Source organism: Condylura cristata, unplaced genomic scaffold (assembly GCF_000260355.1).
Source record: "Condylura cristata isolate star-nosed mole 26May11 unplaced genomic scaffold, ConCri1.0 scaffold00020, whole genome shotgun sequence".
NCBI lineage: Eukaryota > Metazoa > Chordata > Mammalia > Eulipotyphla > Talpidae > Condylura > Condylura cristata.
The window spans coordinates 10424183-10451219 of record NW_004567121.1 but is presented as its reverse complement, the minus strand read 5'-3'; positions in this window follow the sequence as shown (position 1 = coordinate 10451219).

Sequence of the window (27037 nt, the reverse complement as noted above, 5' to 3'; positions counted from 1 at the left end):
CTGGAAATAAAAAAATAGGATAATGATTACTTTAGAAGCTAAGTCACACTAAGAAATTGAATCAGACTAATTGAAATTCAAAAGATTTTGAATATTATTTTATCTCAAATATATATATTCTTCTCTTAGAACTCTCCCAATTCTAACACTAAAAATAATGTTTCCTTCTATTTCACAGTAAAAACAAATTTACTATTCTTTGTATTTCCATTGAGGATTGCAACTATTTAGCTATCTGACAGCTCTCTATAAGAAAGGAATTATCTAATGAGCCAGAAATGGCAATGATATTTTGAAAAAGAACATTCTATTCTTCCTGATATGTATCTGTTTTTTGTCTTTACAATGCAAGATTTTGTCTCAAAATAAATTGAAAAAGGAGGAAATTGCCTATACCATTTTTTAAAGATTTATTTATTTGTGTATAAAGAAATGGGGTACAAGTTAGAGGTGCAGGGGTGGTGAGAGCATTCACCAGAGACAGACTAGGGAGCAGAACAGGCAAACTAACTGAAATACACTGCTAAGGGGAACATCAGGTGGAAAAAAGGAGGTCTGTTTTTCTATGTGTGGCAGCTCACTACCTAACAGAACTCATGTGAAGTGGCCAGTGACAGCTTGATCACAGCACTGCCTTTAAGCCCTATGCCACCAGGGAGGTCCATATATACATATATGCAAATATGTTATATATAGTATACATATACATTTACAATAAATATATGGGCATAAGTTAAGTTTTCAGTAGTGAGATCTCAATAGTGAATATACATTATCTATGTGAAGATAAATGGGGGCAATATGTACTAGAGTGAATGGAAGGAACTTGCTGGCTTCAAAGAGCTCAGTGATGTGTCAAGGGGCATAGAAAGAATGAAGCAGAGTACCCCACACTGGGAATGTAACAATGGCTAGTGAAGATAGTGATCATATTGAGGACTTGACACTTCATTCTAATAGTAGAAAGAAGTATTGGAGAGTTTTATATAATTTTTTTGTGAAATGTTATCAATTTATTGGAGACACCCAGATTAGGAAATAAAAAAGGCATTTAACAGAGCTTTAGAGATGCTGGTGACTTGGACTGAAGTGTAAACAGTAAAATTGAAGCACATGTAAGATTTAAAATGTAAGTAGTGCATAGGATGGATAGAATTTAATTATCTTTTGATGTGTGTGAGGGATTTTGGAATGTATGCATTTCTTTAACATACCTTAAAGATTAAAATACAAGTAGTTGATATCAAATTCTAAGGGTGTGTGTACATTTGTGTGTATACCAAATGTATAGGAGGATATATAAAGTGTGAGAAATGAAAAGTATACATTGGATTTAACACCATGAAAACATTGACCTTTGAGAACACAGTATTGCATTGTTTGTTTAGATGTATGTGTTAACATAGATACCCTAGAATCAGAGATTCTGGGTTTAAATATAATAGCTATTGACCTAAGGAATAAAACTTGAAATTTCTTTCATAGTTTCTTTTATAAAATGTCTTAAAAGTAATACCTAGGTCATTGAAAAGTTGGGAGTATTGAATAATTGATAACTACTGACCTTACTTCTACTCTGTAAGGTCAAATTCTTTTTCTGCACAGAATTTATATTATGCATAATTTCAAAAATAACTTCCTAAAAAAAAACTTATGCTTAAAAATCTCCCTTTTTCCTCTATTCTTGCTACTAGTTAAGTATAGTGAAGTTGTAAGTCAAAAACCTGGAAAAGTCTATTTTCCTAATTCATACAATTAACAAGTATTTTTCACAGAATGCAGAAGATGTATTTATTATTATTATTATTGTAAGAGAAAGGAGAATGAATTTCAGCTAGTTATTTCCAGAAGAAATTCATCAGTCTTGGCTTCTTCCAGAAGGTCATAGAATCACTCATGCAAGAAATTTGAATTTCATGTAGCTTACAAACTTACAATATTAAAAGAAGAATCAGATCTGTAAATATAGTATTGCACACGGAAGCACTAAGAAGCTAAAGTCACTTCCGCATGAATTTGATCCCCTCTTGTCCCACAGGTGATCCACATGGTGAGGCGACCTTTCCTGACCGGCCCACTGCTGCCCTCAGCAGTGTACTTGGTTTATCTGCCTGTTCTGCTCCCCACTCTGTCTCTGGTGAATCCTCTCACCGCCCCTGCACCTCTGGCCTGTACCCCCAGTTCTGTATGAAGAAATAAAAAAAAAAAGAAATAAAGAAACTAATCATAAGAGAAATATGATAAAGGCAAATTTTGAGGATTACACAAAATATAGGGACTAAATAAAAAAAAGATTAAAAAATTTTTTAAGTTATTTTTGTTTAATAGGTTGGTCAAGGAATGAATGTCTCACTCCAAAGTTGACAGAGAAAAAAAGACATAAAGGTAATGAAACAACAGTCATCTTGTTCCACTTGGGAGAAGGGTATTCCAGGCTGAGGACACAGCAGGAACAATGTCCATTCTCTTTAAGGTCTTTTCAGTTTTTTTTTTCTCACTCTCCAAAGTTATTCCTCACAACTTTAGGGCTTGTAAAAAGAGCACCCTTGAAAGAAGTTACCACAAACCTGTGTTATATTTATTTCTATTGAAATAAATTCCTCTGAGATTTGGTGTCACCAAACAACAATAAAATTTCTGTATCTTTTGTGGTATCTGTGGATTAATGATTAAGAAGAAATTTCATCAGGTGGTTCTGTCTCAGTTTCTCTCATGAGGTTGCAGACAAGATTTTAGCTGGGGCTAGTCATACGAAGGCTTGACCAGGATTAGGGGATCTGAATGCAAGATACCAGCACACAGCTAGGACTTGGTGGCTAGAGATCTGTTTCTCTCCACAGGACTTTTTGAATGTTCTCCTGACATAGCTCTCTCAGAATGAGCAACTTAATAAAGAGACAAGTTGAATTTGATTCACTTTTGGCTTAGTCTCAGAAGTCATTTAACATCACTTGCGACACATTTATTCTACTTGTTAGGCCCAGTAAGTTCAGGCTACAATTAATAGTGAGGCCTGTCAATAATTGTCATCTCTATTTTTAAATCCCTGCAATGAGAGAATAGCAGGGACAAAGTCTCAGGAGCAGGGAAATTAAAGTTTATTCCCCTGGCTGATAAATTAAAAGTAACAACAAGACTGCATAGACTGATTAGATTATTTGTCAGTGAGGGTGACAAATCCCTATTTGAAAATGAGCTCTAACTCCATTCAGAAAACTTAGCAGTAACAAGAAATGAAATTAATAGCTTTGTGGATGCTCTGCTATTGGGACGTTCATTTGTAAACTGAAGAGTAGTTCACAATGTTTTAATATGAGTTTTATGCCCTAAGGTCTTACTTTCCTCATGGCTGCAGCTTTTTATTGGCCCATGGAGTCGTGTCAGAGATTGTATACCTTAAATGCTACAAGTCACATCAATGTTAATACAATTTCAAAGAGCTTAGATGTGGGTTCAGACACAATAAAAATGGCCTTATCATCAGCATTAGCTTATCTATACTCAGAAGTTGGGACAAAATGTATTAAGGCAAAGAAATATATCAGAAATGAGTTTACCTTTTTAATTTTTTTTTTTTAAGATTTTATTTATTGATGCATACAGAAATTGGGTACAAGCCAGAGATGCAGGGGCTGCGAAAGGATTCACCAGGAACAGATTGGAGAACAAAACAAGCAGGTCAACAAAGTAAACCACAGAGGGAGCAGCGGGGGAGACAGGAGAGGTCTGCAGCGCCATGTGGATCCCCTCGGGGTAGGGATGGAACTCTCATTGAAGCAGCCCCATTTTGGTTTAGCTTTGCAGTGCAGTGCTCCAACCTCTCCAACCTGCTGTGCCCCAAGAGAGGACCTGAGTTTACCTTTTTTTATACTGAGTAGTAGTCCATTGTGTGCATACCACATCTTCTTGTCCTGCTCATCTATTTTCAGACATTTAAGTCATTTCTATATATTAGCCATTGTAAATAGTGCTGCAAAAAGCAGAGGAGTACTGGTTTCATTTTGATTTAATGTTTTTGTTTCCTTTGGGTAGATTACTAGGAGTGGAACTTATGGGCTATATGGTAGATCCATTTTTAGTATTTTTGAGGGTCATCCATAGAGCTTTCCATAGTCTGTTGGATCAGTTTGCATTTCCCGCCAGCAGTGTTAGAGAGTTCCTTTTTCTCCATTTCCTTGCTAGCATCTACTGTTACCAGTTTTGTGTGTATGTGTTTGTTTGTGTTTTTTTTTTAATGGGAAATTCTTAAAGTGTGATGTGGTATTGGTTCTGAATTGCATTTCTCTTATTATAAGTGATGTTCAACATTTTCCATATGTCTGTACACTATGTGCATTTCTTCTTTAGAGGAGTATATTTTTATCTCTTCTGCCCATTTTTGACTGAGTTGTTTGCTTTGTTTCTGTTAACTTCTACAAAGAGCTTATACAGAAGCTCTTGGAATCATGTCATCTACAAAGAGCTTATCCAAAAGCTCTTTGCAGATGTTTCATATTAGTCCCTTACATGGTATGCAAACATTTTCTTCCATTCAGTAGGGTTTTTAATGGTTCAGTTTTGCCTTGTTTTGATATTTTATAACAACTTTAGTTAAAATTAGCAATATTGTTATATTTGTGTGTTTTCACATTCATAAGAATGAAGGAATCCATATGATTAAAATGACAATTAAAAAAATATTGTGATGACTGATTCAAAAAGACACCTTAATTCCCATTTTATTGCTGCTTTATTTACAATATGAAAGACATGGAATCAACCCAAATGCCCAAAGTAGATGACTGGATTAAAAAGATGTGGTACGTATACACAATGGAATATTACTCAGCAATCAAGAAAGACAAACTCATGCCTTTTGCAGCAACATGGATGGAGCTGGAAAGGATCATGCTTAATGAAATAAGCCAAAAAGAAAAATACTGGATAGTTTCACTCACAGCATAAGCATAAAGGATCATGAGGGGGAAATAATAATGAACAACTATATACCAGAGACATTTTATGGAGGTGTCATGGGGATTGGATTGGGAGGTGGGGGGAAGTCCGCGGGACTAAGGGGATTTGGTGATTCACATGGGTGATTTGGTGATGGGAAGCCCACAGGGATTACAACTGGGATGGAAAAAGGAACAAAATCATGCAAAAATTAACTACTATAATATAAAAAATAATAAAAAAAATAATGTGGTGATACATGATTTTATACATGTCAGTACTTATAGAATTATAGACTCCTTGACAACTTTTACCTTCTCGATAACTGCAAACTCATTAAGGAAAAAATAATACTCTATTACCCCTGTTCTATGATCTAACACTATAAATTTGATACATTCTAAATATATTTTTGATAAACAGACTTATGCACAAATAAAAGAATATTCAACTGTAGAGAATTTTTCAAGTCTCATGATTTGTATTTTTTTTTCACATAAATTTCAGCTTGCACTTACAAATTATTTTTATGGTACATTTACAATGTTAATTAATGGTTGTACAGCACAATAATTGCAATAAATTTCTTGTAGAAATATATAAAATCAAGCTTATATTCTAGGCCAGCTAGAGATCTCTAAAGGATGGGCTATTTAAAGTCTAAACTGTTGGTTTCCCTATCTGTACAATGGAAATAGTCTTTCATAAAAGTTAAAATATTAATAAATGTGTAGCCCCTGAGCACATTACCAGGCACTTAGCAAATACATCATTCAAGGCTGACATTATTACTTGTATAACTGCTAGAGCCAATATGCTATATAATTAAAGGTTATAAAAAGAGTAACCAGCATATTTGAATTTTACTCCACATATTTTCTTTTCCTGTGGAGGTTTACATTTTCATTCCAAGTCTTCACACAAAAGTTAATATTCACTGAAAGAAGAGTTATCAGCAATCTGGTGTTTGACATATAGATATTTTAACTGTGGTAATATCTACCATTTATTTCAATCTTTACATGTTTTAAATTAAATACATTTTGAATTAGATTTTCAAGCTTCAAGCTGGCATTAGCTGTTAATGATTTCATTCATTTATTTAGATTGAATCTATTCATAAAAAATGTAATTGAAATCCAAGTTGCTGCTATATCTTTTTCTGTTAAAGAAAGGTGGACCATGTTTCTTTTTTATCTCAAATGCCTTAAGCGAGAAAATTTCTGAGCAAGAAGTCTGCCTGAGGATGCGGCAAATGAGGAATGCAAGAGCAAGAGCATCTGGATGAAAGGTTCAGAACATTTGACACTTTATTTGAATATGGAAATTAGACCTTTAACTTTATACGAAGCATTTAATATTCTCATACAACACACTTCATCATGAGAAAGAGGGAATTTAAAATCTAGAGTATTGATTCTTACTGTTGGTTGCATACTGGAATCATCTAAGAAATCTTAAAAGCCACTGACTCTTGTGTCTTATCTATAGAGATGCTGATTTAATTCATATGAATGTGCTCTGGGTATTGGGATTTTCATAATTCCTTAAGTGATAGTTATAAGCATAAGAGGTTAAGAATCACTGATCTAAAAGGAAAGGAAGATTTCATGTAAATACTGCAAAGCTTCTTCCCCCAGATTTATTAGACATAAGGAAAGAAGTCACAAAGTACAGTGATACCAAAATGAGCAATAATCATAAATTGCGTATTATCAGTCTCAGATAATTTTAAGTCATGGATAATTTAATGACAATCTTATAAATAAGATCATATGTAGTTTGTAAAAGTTATAAGTTAACAAATCAACTCTTTAACTCTTTTATAAAATATTCTACTAGCTTCCAGATAAGATTTGAGCAGTTTAATGAAAACTATCTGCTATAAATAGTGAGTGCAAAGATGGAATTTATGATATTTAAATTTCAGTTCATCTGTACAACGAAACAGCATAGTCAATCTAACATTCAACTATAAAAATTCTAATATTCTTATTATAAACTAAACATTGCAGTATAAAATTGATCTATTTATATTTCCTTCCAAATATCATAGTAAATGTCTATTTTATGTGTGATATTCATGGTTAACAGTGCCGATTATATGGGGAAACATTGCAATTCTGTTTTTCCACATACCTGATTCCTGTGTCAAAGTTTATTACAAAGAAACAAGGTGATGTATAGTGTGTCCTCAAAGCTTTCAGAGTGAAAAATATCCAGCTTTTCTGGTGCTGAACACATTGCCTAGTGATAATGATAATGATGAATCTCCATGCAGACTACTTTAGATATTAGGAAAATGGTTTCTCTTTAACTTGTATTAGATACTTAGTTTTACATTGGTTGGCTGTCTTTGAAAAATACCCCTTAAGAGCCAAAAATATTACTTACTTCACTTAAACAGTTGTAGATATATTGCAAATATACCATGTCCAGGAATTATAAATATAAAGTAAAATAAATAAATGTGCTACCTGAAGGTCTGGATTTTATGTTAGGAAGAGAAATACTAATATGACTTAAAATAAAGCCATATCTCAATTTTATGTAAACCTGATTTTGTAACCACAATAAATTCTTTGAAAAAACTACCAGCAAAAAAATATTCCAGACTGTTAGCTTGCCAACAAGAGGTTCTGGAAATTTATAATAAATCTGTGATGAATACAATAAGTTGATTGCAGGATAATGCCAACTTAAAATAAAGAGCAGCCAAAATAATTGCAATATGATCAATGTATCTAGCTAGGGGCTTAATTTTTCTATTTTTCTCTGAGTATATATTACATCAATATCCTATATAGTTGTCTATTTGGTAATCTATATCCTTTCTTTTCCATTTCCATTAAGTAACCTTGGTTAAGATTCTTAACACTTCTACTCTCAAAATTCTACTATAATGTAGTATTTCTCCAGCCTCTCTGTCTACATTCTTATTATCTACTACTGCCAGATTTTAAATCACATTTCATTAGTCATCTCATTTGTTTAAATAAGAATACTTATGTTGAATATTTACTAAATTTTAGGTACAACATGAAATACACAGAATACTACGGTGAAAAGAAAATAATTTTGCTACTTTTAAAGTCCTTGCAGTTTCTACAACAAAGCCTAACTTTAAAAAAACACATAATGTGAAAATTAATTTCTGAATTCTGTAATTGCTCCTGGGACCCATTCATTTTGGTATTTTCACTTCTAGATTTTCACTAGGAAGTATAAACAATAATATATTTCTAATAGAATTAGAGGGTTAAAAAAGATAATTATTGGAAATTACTTGGCATGTGAACATACTCTAAAATACCAGCAATTGATCATATATGTAAATCTTCAGATATGATATTCAACCTGGAAGCAACATGCTTTTCACACAGTACATTATTCCTCTGCAAATATCATCAGTCTTCATCTGACTGTTAATCCTTAAAAGCTTTTGCATTTTCAACTTTTATTTTGGACCTCTTCCTAACCCATAACAGTTCCCATCTTCTATGAGACCATTCTTGATAATCTGATCTTTCCTTTTCTTCAAAACTATGTAATCATGCTTCTACACCTGTGCCTTATCAAGTCATACACTTTGTTAATGTTACAGTAGATCCCCCTTCACCAACTAAAAATCATCCTACCCTGAAGCAGAAATAGCCAAGCACCTCTCTCTACCTTTTCTATATACACATGAAAGGGGTGTGGAGGTATCTATTCCAAAATAAAATCATGATTAAAATGAACTGACTAAACTATTATAATCTGAAGTTACAGGAAATAGGGCTTTCCCTGGTGGGTGCAATGGGTTAAAGCACTGCATTATGAAGCTCTCCAAAGCCACTGCAAGATGAGTTAGATTCCAGCCAGGTCATGCCATGGCAGACCACTCCTGACCCGCCCGTCCGCTACTCCCCTCAGCAGTTTATTTCAGTAAATCTGCCTGTTATGCTCCCCACTCTGGCTTTGATAAATCTTCCCAGCCACCACACCTCTGGCCTGTACCCCAGTTCTGTAAGCATAAATAATCTTTTTTTTAAGGTTTATTTATTGTGCTTACAAAACTGGGGTACAGGGGCACTGAGAGGATTCACCAGAGACAGAGTGGGGAGCAGAACAGGCAGCTCTATGTAGTATGCTGCTGAGGGGAGCAGCGGGAGGGTCAGGAGAGGTCTGCTGCACCATGTGGATCACCTCCCTGGCAGGTGGGGATAGAACTCATGCGGAAGTGGCTTTTCTATTCTTAATGCTGTGCTTTAACCCACTGCGCCACCAGGGAGGGCACCAAATAAATAAATCTCTAAAATAAGTAAATAAATAAATAAAACAAACCCAAACACTCCCTTTTTCCCTTATTTACTATGTTCTCAAATGCTACTGACTATAATTTGCCCATTTCCTTAGGGATAATTTTTCAGCTAAGAATATATTAAGAGAAATGAAAGACATTATGGCATTTCTTTACATCTGTGTCTGAAAATTAACCTTATATCCTCATTCATTTGAACCTCAATTCTCAGGAATATAGCAAATCTAGCTTCTCCCACTTTTACATCTGGCAGCTATCTTGGCATATTTTGGCTTCTTTCTGTTACTGCAGTTTCCCGGTAATTTCAGCTTGACAACTCAGAAACCATGTTTTAAAGAGCATGTTTTCCAAAGTAACTTTTTAGTACAGTGCCTTGATTAAGTATAACTCTCAAGACATCTGAACTGAATGATTTGAAAAATTATCAAGCACTCACCTAAAACAACACACTTTTATATCATAAAAAGTCATTAGATGAATTAGATATTTTTAGCACAACTAGTGTGTGCATTTCCACAATATTTATAGCTAAGTTATGTCATATGGACATCATTTTTTCTTTAAATTAACCCTCTTTTTTGTGCTATTACTTTCTATTCAGCTTCTATCCTCCTTTTGATTGATTTCTGAGTTACACAGTTGTTTTAGTCTATTTAGGTTTTTTTTCAAAACATATAAACAATGTATTTTCCACTGTTTTGGTGAATGGGAGCCCTCATAACCTAGGTATTGGTGAATTCTGGTTTATGGTGAGGGCCTGTTTCCTGGTTTATAGATAGCAAGTCTTTTTTCTGTATGCTTAGGTGACTACAGAGTGAGAGAAGTGGGGTCACTTTCATCATGGTATTAATCCCAATAATAAGGCTTCAGCATTCATGATTTAATCACCTTCCAGAGGTCCTATCCTTGACTACATTGGAGATTAGGTTTCAATATATGAATTTGGAGAAACACAAACAGTCAGTTTATCGCAAAGATAGTATCATTAGCTCCCTGTTAATTAAATATTAATAATGCTGCTATATAAGTAGAGGGTAATAAATGATTTAAGATATTTTTTAAACCAGGATCTAGGTTGAGGAGAGGCATTCAGAATTTAAATGCAGAGACATTGGAAATACCAAACAAATAACCACTGTTATTTTTCACAAATGTGCTGGTTTGACAGGTTGTTTAATATAAACAGAATAATGTGTGTCCTGACATTTTCAAATCGTCTAGGAACTTTTAGAACTGAATACTTTATCATGCCTTTAGTTCTTCAGTGTTTTTTTTTTTTTCCAGAAAATTCTTCCCTCCTGCAATAAATGTAGTGTTAGATGTTCACCGAAGAAGACCATAAACAAGTCTGACGTTTAAGGAAGCACTTCCCATGTTCAAATCAGGTAGAAGTTTTAGGAAGACCTGCAAGGTACACATTTATAATTATACCAATTTAACATTTATATGTATTAGAAAACTGCTTTGATAAAATGGAAACTAGATTTGGAGAGACTGAAAAAAGTTTTATTTTCAATGATCAACTTGGTCTTTTTTAATGTTTAATGTCACAAAAGTACATGTATCTAATACAGTAGGAAGTCATTTCTAAAAAGAGAAAAATGAGTGATTTTTAAAAAAGATGACTAGTGTTTGGTTTGCTGTTTTAGACAAGCATTCAACAAAGGTATCACTTCTGTTACATACAGAAATTAAAATTGAATGTAATTAAACACACACATGCAAAGAAACAGTCATTTTAAAATAATCACTTGTTTCATTTTGCCAGATAGTTTCTCATTATTTCATCCATAGCATCTGCAACAATTATAAGATTAATTTCTCACCAGTTAAGCTGCATTACATTAGTTGAGCAGCTGTTTAAGTATAATGAAAATAAGAAAATATTCATGGCATCATCACAGCAGTGGCTGATATGTTTAATTCTCATGATATGAATAATTACCAGGTACTTGTTGGAAATAGGTTTGGGACAACTAATTGCTTAGTCATCCTGGAGCATCCATGTTTAAGTAAATATTAAGGATGAACAAGACAAAGTCAAACCTTGAACATTATTATCACACTATTTCTGTCCGAAAAAAAAAAATATGCCTGACCTAATGGTTTTTAACAAAGTCAAATAGCGGGCAGTGGTCTACTTTTAAAATATAAGGGACTATTACCCATTTTTTACTGTGGAACTGCTATAACACTAGGTTATTAGCTAATGTGATATTATCAAGGTTTGCTCTCCCCACTAACCTCTGAATTCTGTGGTGAACACTTTTGGTTCTATTATCCCCAGGGTATATAAAATAATACATTTAACATATGGCTTTTCATAAATATTTGTTTACTGACTTTATTTTTGTGTATAGTGGGAAAATATCTCATATAGTGGAACTTCTACAACAGATATGAATTAATATGCCTGGAGTGAAAAATTGTTTTTTTCCAATACACAGTGTAACTCTTGTTCTGAGAAATGAACACAAGATGCCTCCATAAACATAGTAATCCCAAAAGGTGAATAATAGAGGAAGCTAGAGGAATTGAGCCATATATAAAGAATCATGAAACTTTGAGTGCAGTATTAATTATAGTTCTTCTGTGCTTTATCCCCTTTTGAGTTGACTTTCCTATAGAAATATTGAAGTTCATTATAAATTTGATACAAAGAGCTCTCTTCAAGAGGATGGATTCATTTTTCAATTTGTGGAATTTTCTTAATGATTTGAGTCTTTAAGATATTAAAATCTTATAAGCACACAACAAAAATATTTGATAGTAATAAAAATATATTACAGAATTATATAAATGAAATAAAAAATGCAGACCTAAGATGATATACTTAGCAATTCATGTTAAACCTTAGGTAACTGTAATGATTGTTTCACATATTATTTTTGACTATTAGGAATTGGCCTAAAGTTATCTATAGGGACCAGATAGTAACTATTTGAGATATTGTAGTCACATAGAGACAAGGTCATATTCTTTTTGCTTGTTTGTTTTTAGTCCTTTAAAAACATAATTTTTTTCTCTAGATATGTATACCTTTATATATTTCCCTCCCTTGCAATGTGAACTGAATTTAGTTACAATTAATGAATAAGACAATAATAACAGTTTGTGACTAAGTACTATATTTTGTACTACTAAGTACATATTTTGCTGTTTCATCATCACTAGCTTTGCAAAACAGTAGATAACTCAAAAGATCTTATTCCAATATGTTCTTTTTAAGAGTTTATAATTACTTACCACAAAACTGCAGATACTTCAGTCTTAGCTAATATGTTAGTCAGGATTTCCCAGAATAGAACCAACAGGTGTCTCTATATAGGGAAAAAAAAATTCTCTCAAGGAATTGGTTCACAAAATTGTGGAAGCTTGGTAATTGCAGAATATGGTGGGGGAGGTTTACAGACTGGAGACTGAGGAAAGAATCACCATCCCTCCAAGAGCTGCCTTCTTCAGAGGACATATGCCTTTAGTTCTACTCAAGCCTTCAGTGGATTGACTTTCTTTAAATGGAGTTTATCTACATTATGGAAGACAAATTGCTTTACTCAAAGTTTACTGATTTAGATGTAAATATCTTTGAGAATATCACAGAAACATGTAGAATGTTGTTTGACCAAATATCTAAGTACCATGATGGCTAGTGTTAGCCATCACAACTAAGGACAACTGCCATAATTAACTTAAACTTGATTTCTCCAGTCTTAACAAAAGAACTGATGAATGTAACTAATTTTCTTTCTGTAAATACTGAACTTGCTAAGAAAAAAATCAAGTAATTAAGTAAATGACACATTTGCATAATTATGAAAATTAAACAATATTTGGAAGCCATAGTGATTTTTCTTACCATTTCAGGGTACAAAGATACAAGGTCCATGGAAATTATGATATACCATTATGTATAATCTAATTGTATATAATTATAGAACATCAACCAACTTGTGAAAAACAATTTAAAACTTCAGCCGATCAATTATATTTGCCAATATATGTTGAGGCTTCATGTTAGTTAAGAAAAATATTAGGTTAACTGAACTTTTCATCTACATGATGCTAATATATAACAGACGATCAATTTATAAGTAAGTGGGTCACAACAATGGAGATTTTGGTCTGCAGGATAATGGCTCCTTAAAAATGTCTGTCCCCAAGCCCTGGAACCTGCAGGTATGCTTCATTACAGGCAAAAGAAATTCTGGAATTAAAACCAAATTAAGGATTTGGAGACTAGGAAACTAGTCCAGGTAGGATCAAAGTAAACACAAAAACACTTGGAAGAGATGGGAGAGGGTTAAAGTCAGAAAGCATGTAACAATGGTACATTGTTGATAGAGAGAGAGAATTTGAAGATGTAACATAGTTTTTCACTTTGAAGGAAGAGAAAGCTGTTGGCACCCAGATTTTAGGACTTCTTACTTTCAGCATGGTAAGATAAATGGGAGGTATTCATATCACAAATTTGTGTAACTTACTATAGCATTCATAGGAAACTTATACAGAAATATATCTGGTTTAGAGAGTTGTGATTACTGTTATATTCACAGAAATGATGTTCTATAAATTTCAAAGTTTATTTTAGCCATGGTAGAATGTAAGAGCAGATACAAGATATGGATAGATGCCATATACTTTAACACTGTATCCCCCGGGTATAATACATAAACACATAATATATTATTTTACAAGAAATATGTTTAAGGTTGCTCTATTAGTAGATATCTGTGATGTTTCATTAGTAAGTCCAATGTCTCTGTGTTAATGACCTCTAAATATGCAAAGATATGTTCGAAGTCAATAGTTTACAATTTAATCTCATCAGGTTTTTAATAAGTACATGAAATAAATAAGTGCAATTACCATGTTTGACTTATTGCTTCTCTACTTATCAAAGGCTGACACTGACATGGTATAGCACTTATATTACACTAAGTGATGTAAATTTATCATATCTTGATTATTTCATGATCTCAATAGGTAAAAAATCAAAGGCACCAAAATATAAAGACCCACAAATTTTGATTTCAAAGATAATGTACAGGGAACATCTGTACATGCTAAAAAAAAAATGAAATAGAAGTTCTAATTAAAAATAATTTCCGGCCCTCCCTGGTGGCGCAGCGGGTTAAAGCACTGCACTGAGAAGCTAAAGCCACTTCCGCATGAGTTCGATTCCCGCCTGCCCCAGAGGTGACCACATGGCGTGGCAGATCTCTCCTGACCCGCCCGCAGCTCCTGTCAGCAGTGTACTTCGTCGATCTGCCTGTTCTGTTCCCCACTCTATCTCTGGTGAAGCCTCTCACCGCCCCTGAGCCTCTGGCCTGTACCCCAGTTCTGTATGTACAAATAAATAAATCTTTAAAAAAAAATTCCAATTTTTAAATAAAACACTAGGAATCAAAACAGAGACTGAAGAGTCACCAAGCTATTGCTAAATTGGCAATTATAAATAAGTCAGGTTTATAAATAATGTTTTGACTTTAAATGCATATGTTGGCTTCAAGGGAAAAAAAAAGCATATTTATTGAGATCTACTCACTAGTTAATTGAAATATCAAATGTTTACCCTGCATCAACTCATGACAGTGTCACAGCATAACAGATGAAGATTTATAGAATGTCACAATGATTGCAGCTGCACTATTTTGGCGGTCCAGGAAGTGTGTTTGGCTAGGCAAATACTGCATCTGCATGTTCGATGTTAACACTCAGGCCTTTTATAGCTCTAATAAAGTTGACAACTTATGCAGAGACATGCCAGAATCTAGAGCCAAGCAAGACAAAATCACTGAGGTTGAGGGGCACAAATTCAAGCTGCCTGCCAGAAACATGTGCAGCTGTATTGGAAACAGGAAGTTGGTTCTATCGACACACCTGCCACAGATGCCTCGCTTGCAAAGATTTCCTCTGCTTTCCTCCACTAAGCACATGCAGCACTTAGTTCATTATTGCTTGCACATGTCAAACGTGAACTTCAGAGTCAGGGTTGTTATTTATTAATTCAATGGTTACAGCAAAAGAAGTCCTCCACTTGAAATTAAATTATCATACCCCCTTTTAAAAAAATCAAGATGGTATTATGTATCTTTCCTTTTCTCTTATTTTTTCTGTCAAATTGATCTTTGCCGGTGGGCAATTTTTTCAAATGGCAAGCTAGTCAGTTACCATTGCTTTTTTTAAGTGTCCTGATCAGTCCTTCCTTCTGAATCTTTCGCTTTGTGCTACCTTGTAAAGTCTGCATTATTGCATTAGTCTTTGGTCTAAGAAATGGTCCCATATTTCAGGGTGAAAAATGCTCCAGGGCCTGGTCAGTCCAATCTAAGAATTTGCAAATATGATGCCATGGAAGAAACTTCTCCAGAAAATAGTAGGAGGGGGGTATCTCTACCCATGGTTATTGCTATTTCCATAAAAATCAGGAATAAGTGTCTTTCTCAAGCTTCAGTAGTTGTTGCTCTTGCAAAATAATATTGCTTACTCTATAAAACTTTGCCAAGAAACTGGTCAAATATTTTTTTAATGACCTGGTAGTTTTGATGGGAAGGTTATCATAGAAAGCAAAGAAGAAAGGCAGGGAAAGGGGTTAGAAAACTGGAAAATCTGATATTTTTCATGGATCATGAACTCAGAAAGTAGGTAAAATGATTAAGTGTAGTTCTAATGAGACCGAAAATGCCCGAAAGTGCTGCATAAGAAACAACTCTATATAGAAAGTAAGTCTGAAATGTCTCAGATATAAAGAGATCTTTATTACAAAGCATTTTAGATGTATCAATACCTATATGCAGTTGTTCCTACTGTTGAAGCTACTGCAGCCATTTAGGTACATTCCTGGGAAAATTATCCTTATTCTCCTTAAGATATTTTGTTCTTTGCACGATTAAGCTGTCTCCCTTTGAGCATGTTGTATTTTTCCGCTGTCACCATTTACATACGATTATTTTTTAATTTATTTATTTATTCATACAGAACTGGGGTACAGGCCAGAGATGCGGAGGGTGAGAGGATTCACCGGAGGCAAAGTGGGGAGCAGAACAGGCAGATCGCGAAGTACACTGCTGAGGGGAGCAGAGGGCGGGTCAGGATAGGTCTGCCATGCCGTGTGGATCTCCTCCAGGGAAGACAGGGATCGAACTCATGTGGAAGTGGCTTAAGCTTCTTAGTGCTGTGCTTTAACCCGCCGCGCCACCAGGGAGGGCCATGGATTTATTTTTATATCCAAATCTTACAATACAACATTTATACAATTCACTGACTTTTGTCAGCTTTGAAAAGCATGTGGCTAAAGGGTAATAAATATTAAAGCTAATTCAACAAGTCTTAATCCCATATTTGGGATGAGTCTAACAGCCTACTATTAATTTGTAGGTACCCAAAGTAATATACATCGTGACTTGATCCTTCTGAACATGTATTGAGTTGTTATGTTCTTTTTTCTTCAAGAATAATCAAGCCAGAAAAATAACATTTTGAATTGGTTTGACTGTCATAAAATTTTATAACCTAATTTTCTTTCTAATTTATTAGAATTGAATTGTGTGTGTAATACTGTTCAATTAATTGATTTTATGTAATTAAATAATCACATAAAATTATGTGCAACTTTTTAATCAACAAATATTCAACTTGTCTTTCATTATGGCAATCAAGAAATCATACATTTCTATACAGACAAATGAAGTTCAAAATCATTTGTAATTAAAGAATTTAAAATTAAAGCAATAGTCTCACTACCCACCTGTTAGAATGGTTCAAGAACAAAGTTGATGATACCAATTTCTGGTGAGGTTATAGAGCAAAAGAAAATTTTATTCATTGTTGATAAAAATGCAAAATATTTGGACACTTGGTAAGAGTTTGTGGTAGTTTCACACAAAGCTAAAGATAGCATTACCCTCAGATCAAGCAATTACAATTGTAAGTATTTGAATGTAGGCAAAACCCTGCATCTTAAGCTGATTTATTTATAACAAGTCAAAGGACCAATACAGATAAAATGTATTAAATGCATGCAACAGCCATTTTTTAGCAGCAAAGAGAAATGAATTAAACCACCAAGACATAAGAATGAACCTAAAGTGGCTATTGCTAGCAAAAAGAAGCCACTTTGAAAAAGGATACATGCTGCATGATTGGGAAAGTAAAAACTATAGAGTAAGAAATATCAATGCTGCCAAGAATTCAAAGCAAGGACATGAGATTGCATAGGTGAAAAACATTTATGTCATAAAATGTGAAATGATCATCTTTGATAAATAAAATAAATAGAATTACTTAAACTCAAACCTTGAAATAATATAAAAATCCTACTAGATCTAAAATGAATTCACTTACATTCTATAAAACCTCTACTTTCCTGGCCTGCTTTGTTTTCTATCACTCAGTCATCCATAGACAAGACAGAAAAATATTGCCTTAACTTTAATATCCCTCTAGAAAGATGAATTTAACAGTAAAGTTGAATTTGGATCACTGTTAATAAATGCCAAGTGTCTAGTTTATGTTTGTATTTTGGTTTGTGATCATTCCCACAACTAATATAAACTAACTTACCATCAATTTTCCCAAGAGATTGTAGGCCTTTTTGTAAGACTCTTAATGATAATGAATATTAATTCTTACTATGCAAAAGGTATGACCAGAATATTCTAAGTCTTTGACAAGGTTTACATGTTTTCATTGTAAAAACACTATTACATATCCACCACCTATTTTAAATAGCATTTTGTGTAAATTTGATAATTTTCACTAATTTGAAATTCATTAATTTCACATACACTATACCAAAAAATGGTCACTGTAAGAAAGACACCTAAGAGGGAATACAGCATCTAGTATAGTCTGTGGTTTAAAAAAAATAAGTAAATTGAACATCATATGTTTAAGTTAACTGTTTGAAAAAAAATTTTCACAGGTGTCAGGTGTGGTCAGAAAATGTAATCTTAGAAAGTATTCAGTGTTGTAAACTAATGCTACCTCAATAAAAATAAATTTACACGCCCTCCCTGGTGGCCCAGTGGGTTAAAGCACAGCACTAAGAAGCTAAAGCCACTTCCTCATGAGTTTGATCCCCGCCTCCCCCAGAGGTGATCCACATGACACAGCAGACCTCTCCTGACCCACCCGCTGCTCCCCTCAGCAGTATACTTCATCAGTCATCTGTTCTGCTTCCCGCTCTGTCTCTGGTGAATTCTCTCACTGCCCCTGCACCTTTGGCTTGTACCCCAGTTCTGTATGCATAAATAAATAGATCTTAAAAAAATTAAAAAAAAATAACTTTAGAAGGTCACCAGTGTTGTACACTGAAAATGCCATTCAAAACATATTTCACATCATTGATCATCTATATTTTGGGGTAAAGAAATATGGATAAAGAAAATTTCCCTTTATTTACCACTCCAAAAGTTTTATTTGAATGAAAGTCTTCACTTGCACATTATAGACATCCCCAACTTGTATCACTCATTAGCCTGTTGTGTGATCACTTTAATACTTGGTTTTACATTGTATTAAGTAATTAACATTGATCAAAGGTCAAGTCTAATGATTGAGAGAGAAGAAGTAGGGCATGAAGAGGATAGCTGAACTATAAAGGGAGTTTATCATGAGACACCTGTTGGTACATGGCACACAGCATGCAGATACTGGCTGTATAGAGATTAAGGAAACGCGGCCAGAAAGTAAAGGCACAGAATAAGGTAGGGCAAACCTTAAAATTTTCTTATTTTACTCTTTCAATACAACTGAATCACCTATACCCATTTTCTGTCTTTACCATATATCCATATCGATACAAAAAAGTGAGCCACAAAAAAATATAATATATATACAATTTGTAAAGAACTGTATAAAATACATCATTAATATTTCATTTGTGTTCTAAGACATACACCAAATATAAAACTTTTAATGGATAAAAAGTAACTGTCTTAATATTTTCTATCCATCCCCAGTACAACTATTTGATCCTTTCCTGGTGAACAATTTGAAAATGACAGTCCTATGGGATTGGCTGAAGAGCCAGATAGAAAAGAGTTTAAAACCCTATGTTTGACTATTTCTAGTTGTGTGCTCTTGTGTAAAATACAGAATCACTTCAGTAAAGGTAACTTTAGTATTGTTGAAACATTCAGGTATCTCAACTACTTACCTCATGCTTTGCTTAGTAAAAGTATTTATTCAATGAAAGCTATCAATTTGTATTGGTGTAGGTCTGTGAGTGTTCTATATGGATAAATACGATACATTGGTAATGACTGTAAGTGTGCATGAAATAACATAGTTGTGGAACAGAACTGACTACCTTTCCAAGAAAGACACAAATACCATAATCACCTCCATAGCCACTGCAATTCTAACAGAAAAAAGCAAAGGAAAATGGCAAGGCCTGTTCTACTTTTCTAACCCGTAATTACTAGAGATGAAACCATGTAATTTATTTGTATTGTTTTACTACTTGGCATTATGTTAAGTTCCTTCCAGTTAATTTACTGTTTGTTACTGATCCCTGTGGGATCCTTAGGACACACTTCAAATGCAATATATTATCCCTATTAAAATATTTTAATTAATTCAAGTCCTAAAAGCTTCATGATGACTAGCAACACTGTCTATACAATGAAAAAGAGAAGGTCTGAGAGCACAGGGCACTGTGGCAAATAAGTAAAATAAATAGTACCCTGGGTCACTTTTTTAAGGAGATGATCATAACATTGGTAATATGACAAACAGTAAATTAACACCCATTACTCAGAAAAAATTTTCTTTAGCCCCCACCTTATACAAATACTCACAAACCCTACTGATCTTTTATTTTGTCTTAAAGGTGAATGTGTTATTTCAGAAGCTCTCCAGAGTCTTATTTTTAATTAACACCAAATATCGTGTTTGCCTAATTTATATTATGAACACAAACTTGTATTGCATTTATTCTATTAGAAAATTACATAAAAAGTAAAAGTTTGAGGGTTTAAATTACTCTATTACTGCTACCCCAAGTAACATATAGATCTTAGCAGCTATCCTAGGCCATGATCTGGGCTCACCCTTCACAGGGGATAGAGCAGGCAGCCAAAGAGTGTGTCAGCATGTTCAGGCAGGCACTTCAAGAGATGCGTATTTATGCAGGCACTTCAAGAGATGCGTATTTCCTACTTTGAGTTTCCCAAAGAAGGAACTGTTTTCCTAATGATACTTTCCACACCTCTAATGACTTATCAATAGGCATATTTAGGAAAATATCAGAGCTCTACCACACAGGGTCCTCCTCTTCAATTTAATATCATCAAACAGCAGTCACTTTTACCTTGCTTCACCTGGTCTGAGTTTACATGTTAGTAAGCTCATTTGTACTTGTCTTAACCCCACAATCTCCAGTATCATTCATGTAAAAGGTGGTATTCTGATTTCATGTCTCCCTTATTTTGTTCAGTTTTGCAGAAGTAAGGAAAAAAGCATGATCTATTGCAACTATACTGAAGTAGACAAAAAACTTGAATAGGTATAGTGAAAGATGTGCCTACTGGAGGCAACAGAGGAAAGAGAAAAAACAATTACTGATTCAAACCACTGAATGCCCAGGTAGTCACCTATATCAGGATGGTCAAAGGAAACTTAAAGAGTACAACCTCACCAACAACCTAAAACTCTTACCCAGATCTTTTGATCATATAGGTCTTGGTGAATCAAGTGTAGGATGGAACTTTGCACACAAGAAATGAGGTCAAGAATCAAAAGAAAAGAAAATGTAATGGAATTATAATGCATAGCAGGATACTGGTCAAAAGAAACTTAGGGCTCTGGTATCTGGCATCAGGAAATTAATATATTAAGTTGGACTGGACGCACAGAAAGTTTGACAACACCATTAACACAATGTACATTCCAGTGATAGCCATAAGTAATCCACCAGCACTAATACTGTGTATTTTACTATAGGTCAAGCAGCAAGGTAAGGAGTTGAATGTACTAATACACTCAATTCTCATGACCACGCTAAGGAATTAGTATTTAAATGTTTAGTTATTACTGATCAAGGATGTCTTAAATGATCCCCAAGTTGAGCAAAGCTAGTTGAGAATCCAAAATGTTGTTAGGCATACAGGTAGGAGGTAAGTGGCCACGATTTTAGAGGTTAAAGAATTACTGGGGTGACTCATTAAAGTTATAGACCTTTGTGAACTACATAGATGGGGGCCTTTGTGAATCACTGAACTATCACTTCACATCTCGAAGTGAGAAGGGACCCCATGTGATCTTCAGACTTACTCTCTGATCATTAGGCATTATCTCTATTTTATACAAAAAGAATCAGAGGCACAGAGAGTGTGACTTGTTGAAGATCATATTGTTATAATGATTTTAAAAAAACATAAAATCATATCTTATAAAGTCTTGGAAGCCTATTGATAACCCATTGAATAATAGCTATGTGAAGAGCCAAAATTAATCTTTGCTAGAATGCTTGCTATTCATGGGCTTTCCCTTTCTCCCACTGGAATTCAGTCAATGGGAGCTTGTTTAAAATAACTACCACTTACCTTCTCATCTGCACCCACTCTCTTCAGCATGATGACTCCTGGGTTCCATTGCATACAGGTTGCTCTATGAGTTGCTGACTCCTGCAGCTTTCCTCTAGAAGACGCTGAGCTGAAAGATCCATCCACACAATTTCACTGCTCATAAAGACAAGCAGCAAGGAGAGCACAAAAGAAGCCAATTTATCCATTTTTCAGTATCTGGAATACATGTGGAGTCAAAATTGATGGTTTGCCTGAGCTCTCCCTGCTAGGATAATTTGGGGTGATATTGCAGCTAAACGTTATGTTTTAACCATGCCAGTCACACTGTGCATTTTAAAGACCACATTACAAAGTGCATTACCTTTCTAACATGTCTGAGCATATGAGTAAATTTCAAAGCAGAATAGCTTCCTTGAATAGGAAATTATCTCACTTTTAATTTTATATTGCAATTCAAAAGCAGAAAGAGAAGTCTCATTTGTCTTTTCTTATTTCCACTTTGATGTAATTTATACCGATGGTGAAGTTGTTTGAATGCTTTGATGTATTTCAAAGACTGCTTTGTCTTGTCTCTCCTGTATTTATGCATAAGTACAATCCCTTATATACTATATAATCTGAGAATGTTTTTAATTCTCTCATTTTCCCTTAAAATTAAATATAATGTCAAGTTCTGGATATCTCCTTCCATAAAAAGGTCTAGATATTCTTCTCTCTATTTTTTTCATGTGCTCAGAAAAACTACATGCCCAAGACCAAATCTTACTTCTTACTGGAATTATTGTTGCAAGTTTATTTGCTTCAAAAACAGACAAAAACACCTGCATCTCTTCTCCCTTTTCAGTTATCCAACACAAACATGCCAGAATTGCCAGGCACAGCTGCATTTACGATAATAGTTGATTTTTTTATCCTTTTACTATATTATTTTAAAGAATCTGTTGTCTTTTATTCACCATGTCAAATCCAAATCCATTAACCAAGTAATTAATAATGGAGGCTTTTTAGACTATTATAGTTCATGCAACCTTGACCAATTAAGTGGCCAGAAGTTTTTATGTTTTTTTTTTCCCTGTGTTTCCAATAAATTCTAGATCTTACCCTTCACTTGTGATATATTTGTCCTGATTTAGGAAATTCTCTATCTTGGAGACATCACCACTCTCATCTGTTCATAGTTCCCTAGGTCTCCTCACTTACAAAATAATTTTGTTTTCTGTTCTTTAAAGTTAATTGGGACCCGGTGACTAGTCCTGGATGTAGATGTGAACCACATTTTGGACAGAAGCATTGAAGAAGAGGTGTTACATACTACAATTTGCTTCCATTTTTGGACCACATGATACAATGAATCCTTCCTACATCTGGACAGTAACAATCTAAAGGTAATTGTTGGGCAGACAGCAAAATCTGGGAAAAGCTATAGTGGTTTCATTTTTTTTTTTAAAGTATTTATGCATACAGAATTGGGGGTACAGGCCAGAGGTGTAGGGGTGGTCAGAGGAGTCACCAGAGACACAGTGTGGAGCAGAACAGGCCAGCTGACGAAGAACACTGCTGAGGGGAGCAGTGGGCGGGTCAGGAGAGATCTACCATGCCATGTGGTCACCTCTGGAAGTGGCTTTAGCGTCTTAGTGCTGAGCTTTAATCCACTGCACCAACAGGAAGGGCCAGCTACGGTGTTTTAAAATTTGATCATTATTCATATATTGCAGCATATCTAGCCTTTGTGAATTGCACATTTCACTTAATCATTTTGCAAAATGGGTTGCAAAATTAAAAACCAGGAAATATTTCTTTGTTATTTACTAGCTCTTCTTTTACATGTCAGTGCTTTATATCTACCACATTCTTCATAATTTTATATTCATTTATTTATTCAGTTAATCCTTCAATACATATTTGCGATATGCCAATTCAGTCTGATATTCACCAAGAAAAGTATGATAACAGAATATTGTTAGATCAGTATTCAAACCATATTCATGTTTGTGGCAGAAATTTGTTAAAGTGCAAATACATTTAAGATTCTACATGTTGTTTTCCAAGTTGTACTTATATAATATATTATGTTTTATAAGTTTATTGGATCAGCTTTGTACCCTTTTTCATTCCTCCTCTTTTTCAGATTGAGAAGGAAAAACAATAAAAAGAAAGTTTATTTTTCCTTTCAAATAGACATTTTAAGACTCCAGAAACTCTTACAGTTATTGAGGAAACACAGTTTACATGCAGGTGTTTTAGTTATGCAACATTTTAAAAATAACAATGAAATCATGTCATAATAGCAGTATTAAGTCCTAAGACTAGTCAATCAATACCATCAATGAAAATGGCAAATAATGAAGAATTATTGTTATTTTTTCCAACTAAGCTTTATCATCCTATGATTATGCTAACTTTGTAATGAATTAATAACATAAAGATTAATGTTTCAGGATAAATCTAAAACTTATTTGAATAATGGATCTTGTTTTCGATATTGCTATACTCAAAAAGAGTGAAGACACTAAAAAAAAATGTTTTCTAATTATGTCTACTCCTGAGTGCTGCATTATTGCTATAAATTTTAAACAAAAATGCAGGTAGACTTAGGATAATGAGAATTAAATCATTAAATGAAAAAATGTGAACGTTTGAATGGATTTTTTAAAATAATTTTTCTAAATTATGTTATTATTGTTAGTCTGATACACCTACCCTGGATACTAAAATACATCCATCTTAAAATTTTTGGTTAATATTATTTAGTGCCAGTGAGAACATTCAAGGTCAAATGCATACTTTGATTTTGGTCTAACTTTTTAGTCAGTTTCTATAATAGTAAATATATTTAGGTTAGAGCTTATACTGTGTTTTATATGCAATGTGTCAATTTAGTTAATTCTATAGAGGTAATTGTAAGCATGTCTAATTTAGCGTTAAAGAACAGTCTATGCTTAAAATTATAAAAGCTATAAGATTTAAAAAAATATTTATTTTTGACAGTTTAAATGTAAATTTATACTTAATTGGTGCCTTGAATAAAGAATGAAATTTCAGTGACAGTAGAATTATGGAACTGTCAGCATTTTTCTCATTAACCCTGTTTTTTAATGACAGATTATGATTTTACTTCAAAAAATTATATTTAAATCACTTTGGATAAATTTAAACTGTCCTAAAAACATCCTTGGTGGTGTCATTACATCAAACAAGGCAGCAGACAAAGTACACTCTTGGAGAGAATACAGGTAAGCATTTGAAAGACAACTTTCATTAACTTTAAATATCATAGCATTATCTAATTGTTTCAGTTTACAAATGTGCATAAGTCTTGGAAAGTGAATGAAAATACATGCACACACACACACACAAAGATAGGTTACAAATCTAACATATATGCACACATGCCTGTACATTAAAGCTCACACAGAATGCAGCGGGTAACTGAGGTGTATCCTTGGCCCAAAAGTTTATGACTCGAATCCCTATAACCAAAACCTGAAAATAGACCTGAAAAGCCACTTAAAGTTCTCACTAATCCAAAATTTATTAATTTGAAAATAAGGATTGAACCAAAGACTTTGTTGTTTCTTTTTAAACTAGAAGCTCTCTGAATATTTGAATTTCTTCAACTTTAATTTCCCCTCCCCAAGATAACTTTTACAATAATAATGAAACATGACAACAATCCAGCTCTTGAAATGAATGGCTGTCTTCTACTTGCAAATAGATTGGAGTAGTTTGTGATATATGACTTCTATCAGAAAAGCTAGGTAAAAATAACAGCTGACAGATAAAATAGAAAAACAAAACTTATCTATTTAATGAAATAAGAGCATTTTGAACCAAAAAGCATTTGAAGGCTTAAGGTTTTGGTGTGAGAGAATCAGGAGTAATATATTTATAATCTAAAGCCCATAATTTTTCCTATACATATTCAATGAGGATTACAGGTTTTCCTAGGCAGTGGGCCCCTCTTGGGAAATACAGAATACTAGAACTTTTGGTGATCTTATAGACTTGAGCAGATGATGATATATGTGTGTGTGTGTATACATATATATTTTTTTTCCTCTTAAAATCCAGAGAGTATTTTCAGCTATCCACAATAAAGACTTAGTAGCAACTTCTCAATTTTGCTATTCTAGCAAAGGTAGCCCTAGATAATATGTAAATGAATGGAAAAATGTCCAGTAAAATTATATGGTAACTGAAAAAACAAAATGGTGAAATTCAAATTACATGTAATTTCACATTTAATGACATACCTTTATCATTTTAATGTTAACCAACCATTTAAAATATGAAAATTATTTGAGATAGTAAAATATAGAAAAAATCAATAGTGTGTGAGATTAGCTAGAGGTTACCCCCTGGGCTAAGGGAGACAAAAACTTGAATGAATTCAAACAGTGAAATTCTCTTCAAAGACAGTGCTCTACTTGCTGTGCAGCCAATAGCCAAACTCTGAAGCTGTATGGATTAGGAGACACAGTTTTAAGTGAACTGTCAAGAAAAGCAAAGAAAAGTTTTAAGTATCCTGGGGGGTGGTGCAATAGAGCCTGAATGTTTCAGGGAAGCAATGCTGGTGAAGTTTTGAATTTCTAGACTGAAAGCTCTGGAATCTTACTCCTTAGAATTGAAGTGAGTAGGTTGATATTTTCTAAACTTGCCTCAAATAAACTGTATTCAAATAGAATTAAGTTGATTGGTTTGCCCCTCTATCAATCTAAAAGATAAGCCTCCTCTGTTGGAAGACAGCATCATCTAACCTGCACATTTTTATACAACATGGCTAGAAAATATATATATTAAAAATAATAAAAGTGGCAAAATCAAAATGAAAATTAAGGGTTTTCTCACACTATATTTACAGCCGTGGTCACAGATGATCTAAGTAACAGACTTAACTGATACAGACTTTGAGCTAATTAAGATTACACTTTCAAGTAAGAATATAGTGAACTAAGTGAAAAAGTTCAAAGTATGTGTCAGGTCAGATTTTTTGTATCAAGATGTTTCATAGACTACATGCAGATGTGCACACACACACACACACACAATCTGGACTACTCTATTAATTTTGGCTTAATTTCTTTCTTCAAGAAGTTTGGAAGAATTTTCTGTTGGATTAATGTTTTTGAGAGGGGGTGCTAGCAATAGATTACATTTTAAAAAATAGATGTAGGACTTCAGATTTCTTTTTCTCATTGCCTTGGTCTTAGATTACACATTTTAAGGTTTTTTGTCTTCTCCAAGATTGTAAAATGTATGTATAAAATGTTAC